The 4,740-nt window shown below is 52.1% G+C and overlaps 1 protein-coding gene across 3 annotated transcripts in view; it reads left to right on the forward strand.

The window, feature by feature from the left end:
- Window positions 1–2,734: 2,734 nt before the first annotated feature.
- The window catches only part of KIF1B (kinesin family member 1B), a 161,503-nt gene continuing 159,497 nt past the window's right edge, over window positions 2,735–4,740 (forward strand). For all 3 annotated transcript variants that reach the window (XM_023515228.1, XM_012807292.2, XM_012807291.2), the window contains exon 1: window positions 2,735–3,035. The gene's annotated coding sequence lies outside the window, so the exon portion shown is untranslated. The remainder of the gene's footprint in view (window positions 3,036–4,740) is intronic.

Genomic DNA, 4,740 nt, shown 5'->3' on the forward strand with positions numbered 1-4,740 from the left:
CCCGCCACAACGCCCGGCTATTTTTTGGTTGCAGCCATCATCGTTGTTTGGCGGGTCCGGGCTGGGGATTCGAACCCGACAGCTTAGGTGTACGTGGCTGGCGCCTTAGCCGGTTGAGCTATAGGCGCCGAGCCATAAGACTCTATTTCAAAAACAAAATGAAAAACAAAAATCAGAACCCTTAGGCTGAGCATGGTGGCTCATGCCTGTAATCTTAGCACTCTGGGAGACAAAGGCGGGTAGATTGCCTGACCTCACAGGTTTGAGATCAGCCTGAGCCAGAGCCAGACCTTGTCTCTAAAAATAGCCAGGCGTTATGAGGGGTGTGTGTGTGTGTGTTATCCTAGCTACTCTGGAGGCTGAGGCTAGAGAATCACTTGGAGCCTAAGTTTGAGGTTGCTGGGAGCTATGATGCCGCCACACTTGACTGAGGGCGCCAAAGTGAGATTTGGTCTCAAAAAAAAGTCAGAAACCTTATTTGTTGTAGTAGTATGGCTGTTTGCACCACACTCATTGATCTTTGAATGTTGTCTTCTCCTTGCATTCCAGGGATAACAGTACCATGCCATGGCTAACTTCAATTTTCTAGTCATTTATTTACAATTTTAAAGAGGTGCTTTTGGTCAAAGTTTGTAATCTGAGAAACTGAATGGATGTGCAGGAATGACTTCATTTGTCAGAGTGGCAGAAGGCGTATGTAGAGCAGGCTATTTTGAACTTGGAACCTAGAGCAGCCTCATCTGCCGTTTTTGATCCTTCTCTGTGCGCTTTTGCTTAATTCTTCCAGTGCTGATTATCAGCACACTCTCTTCGCTACGTTTTAGATTCTTTTCAGATTGTGCTCCCTTGAGAGCTCCAGCAACACTAACTACCATCCAGGTTTCTGTAACTCTCCAAGGTGCTTATCATAGTACTTACACAAAGAGCTCCAAGCTATGGCCAAGTGGTGCCTACTGTGGAATCGATAAGCTTCTGTTTATTAACCCATGGTGGTTTCAATTTTATCTTGCCCTCCAGGAAGCTAAGAGCTAAGTTTTAGCTCAGTAATAGCATATTTCCTTGACTCTGTTTTTTCCTCTCTCTCTCGTTTTTTTTTTTTAGACGGTGTCTTGCTTTGTCACCAGGCTAGAGAGCAGTGGAGCAAACATAGCTCATTGCAGCCTAGAACTCCTGGGCTCAAGAGGTCTTCCTCTCCAATAGCTGGGGCTATAGGTACAAGCCAACATACCCAGCTACCTTTAAATTTTATTTTTTGTAGAGACGGTGGTCTTGCTATGCTGCCCAAGCTGGTTTTGAACTCTTGGCCTCAAGTAATCCTCCTTTGGCCTCTTAAAGTGCTGGGATTACAGGTGTGAGCCACTGTGCTCAGCCTCTGGTTTTAAATGTTACTTTTCTTTGTATTCACTTCCCTTAATCAGGTAGCTTTTTTTCATAGCCTTTTATTACTTCATTGTTACTGTTGTTATGAATTTTACTCCTATTTTAATGTTATGCAGTTTTATTGCTTGTATGCTTCAGTATAAGCTATGCCAAACCCTTTTGCCAGTAGGTGGAGTTTAAATTCTAAATCAGAAGTGTTCAATAAATGTTGAGTGGATGGCGAGTCAGGAGACTTTGGGGGTGGTGGTGGAGATTTTCCAGCATCACTAGTGCAGAAGATTAATTTCGATGTTTGGTGTGTATGCTTATAAGTAAGTCCTTTTTATGTCCAATGATACTGCATTGAATTCAAGACAAAAACTGATTTTACATTCAATTTCTGCTTGTCAATCAAAAAGCATTTCACACGCTCACAACCTTATAAATTAAGTGCTCGGCCTGGGCCTGATAACTGCATATATTATCACTGAATATTGTAATTTATTAAGTACTGAATTAACCTGTTTATGAACAGTTGTGGGATTTTTCTACAGCTGAATCTAAATCTCATTTAAAAAAAAAATCACTCCTAGAGCTTTTGTGTTCTTCGGGTTTCTGAATTCCAGTAACCCTCCTTCAAGGGCATCTCACAGAGGGGAGCGGGGCTCATTAACTCAGGGGCCATACAAAGCCTTTCGTTCCTTTACTCACAGCCCTTACGCGGTCTCCCAAGGAGACAAGTTGAATGCCCACTAAGTCATGCTTTTCTATTACTCATTCCGCCTTTTCTCCCAAGGTGGCGTGTGGGAGGTGTTGTGCTCGGGTTCGACAAGAATAGGCCAGGAAGCTTTCTGCGGGATACACTCATCCCTTGGCGTGTCTCAGTTCCCACCGCGCCGCGTTGGGCCGGTTCAACGCGTGAGATGTTTTCAAAACGGACAATGACTGCACTCCCGGCCGCCTCCCACGCGCACCCGGCTCCTCCGCCGGCGTCTGCACCCCCTTCACCCCGCTCCGCCCCACACGGTCAACCTTTCGCCTCTTTACGAGGAGGATTATCAGAGTAGGTAGAAGTGGCTGGTGCCGACCAACGCCCTTTGGGGGTCACCCGAGCGAGAGAGAACCCTTCAGCCACCCCGCACTCCCGTATCCGCGCCGGCTCCCGGGCCACTAGGCGGCGCTCGGGTGTCTCCGCAGCTCCTTGCAGCCGCCCGTTCCCCGGCTACCCCTGCGATTGGCCGGCCGCCCCGAGCTCTGCACTTCGATTGGCCGCAGCTCGTGTCAGTCGCAAGCGTCCGGGCGGGCCCAGGTGACGCGCAGCGGCTCGGCTTGGGGCGGTGTCCCGCACCGGCGGCTGCGGGCGGAGTTTCGCGAGGACCGACGCGGGGCGGTCAGACGGCAGCGGTTCTGCGAGGCGCCCGCGCGCCTCTGACTCGCTCAGGGTCCGCGGCAGTCGCCACCGCCGGCCTGTCGCCTTGCCCCGGCCTCCCGCGCTCCCGTCCGGTGCCCGCAGCCGTTCTTGATGCCGAGTAGGGCCGCTGCGTGATGGGGCTGCGGAGCGGCGCCCTGCGGCTCGCGGCGGCCGCTGCTCGCGCTGAGGTGCGTCGGTGCCGGGTCCGCCGCGGCTCCTGCTGACCGACCCGCACGCCCGTCCGTCCGCCCGCAGCGCGGCTGAGGTGAGGCGGCAGGGTGGGTGGTGGTGGGCGTAGCGGCCGCCAGGCCGGGGAGGGGCCCACTCCTGGTCGGAGGGGCGGGCCAGGGTCCGGGCGGGGTCCGAGGGGAGGAAGCGCCGCGCCCGAGTGGGCGCTGGGGGCACCGGCTGGGGGAGCCTCGCCCTCGGGGGAACGGGGCCCCTCCCCCGCCGGCAGCGAGTCCCGGGCGCGCGTCCAGCGGCCTGCTGGATCCCCCGCAGTGCTCCGCACCGGCCCTCGGTCTCCCCGGAGCTGCCAGGCTTCGGCTCTGCCGCTCGAGCTCTGCACCGCGGTCAGCCGACTCCGCCGCCGGCGGTTCCCTGGGCTCCGTGCGCACGTTGCAGCTGTGGGGAGAGCACTGCTCCGCTCAAAGCCATCCTTTTTTATTTACCCTCTCCCAGCTCCCCATTACGGTTGGCATCGGGCTTCGGCTGCGATTGTGGTTGTGCCCTTTTGCCGGATCAAGGTACGAAAGGTCATCGCGTGGCACAGGAGGGTAGCCGAGGCCGCAAGCCCTGGAAAGCAGGGGTGCGATGGAAAGGGAGGGGGCTTGTTGGATGCTGGCCGGTTGTGAGCGAGGCTGGTGTGGGCTCGGTGCTCAGCAGACTGGGATTACTCTGGCAGCCATATTGGGAGGATGATCTGACAAATCCTTTAGGAGCCAAGTCTAGTTGCTGGAAGGCACCAAGTGACAGCCCTGGCAGCTTTCAGGGTGACTGGCCAAACCAGAAGCCAAGTTGTGGGGGTTGGGAGGCTGCTGGAGCAAGCTAGTCATTGTTCATGCAACGCAAAACATTCCCGGCCCTAAAGCCAGAATCGAACTCCCAGATCACTTTTCTCCTTGGTAAATTGTTAAATGAACGTCCAAGGTAAACTGTCTCCAAGATTCCATACTTGGTGAGGTGAAATGTGGTGTTTTTGTATTTTTCTACGTCTGGTGCCCTGACAGTGGACAGCCTGATGATGCCTTGTGCACAGGCGTATCTGAGGATTGGTAAGGCCACTGTTTCAGCAGTGTGGAAGCCTCCAGTTAGTATATTATATGGGATGGACACATTTTCAGAGTGGCTCAACATGTAGACAATAAGAAAGCCAGAATGTTCTGATAGTGAGGGAGGCTTGCAGCCCTATTTCTGAGGGTGCAATTTGTCATCTTTCTGGAATCTCGAGGTAGCTGAAATTAGATTGTCAACAGATCCCTTGCTCATATCTTTTACTGCTCTAGGCAGCTGTTCTGCCAACACTGAACATGCTTCTTTGTGTCATGATGTGTGTAAGTCGTACGAAACTGTGGTAATTGGATTTGAGTAACTTTTAAGAAGCGATACCACGGTGGGTTTTTTATTTAAAGGTGGGCAGTTTGTCCAATTAGCTTAGTCATAACAGCATCTTAGTTTGCGTGTTCCTCTAAGTAGTGAGGGGCTGCTTTCTAATCAAGCTGGTGTGGTTGTTGGGGTATGAAGTAAGTGGAGTTGTTAATGTCCCATTGAAGATGGCATGTGAAAATTGCACAAATCTATGTTGTAAAGTAGATCTGGAAATGACCAATGACAATGACTGGATTCAGCGTGAGTCTTGTAAATCTGTCTTTTGCTGCATCCTAGACGTGGACAGACTTGGAGAGATGGCATGCCTGCCTTCCTTGTGTCCTTTGCTTTTATTCAAACTCCATTTCTTTTTTTTTTTTTTT

The sequence above is a fragment of the Otolemur garnettii genome, unplaced genomic scaffold (assembly GCF_000181295.1).
Source record: "Otolemur garnettii isolate 467f Iridium unplaced genomic scaffold, OtoGar3 scaffold00067, whole genome shotgun sequence".
NCBI lineage: Eukaryota > Metazoa > Chordata > Mammalia > Primates > Galagidae > Otolemur > Otolemur garnettii.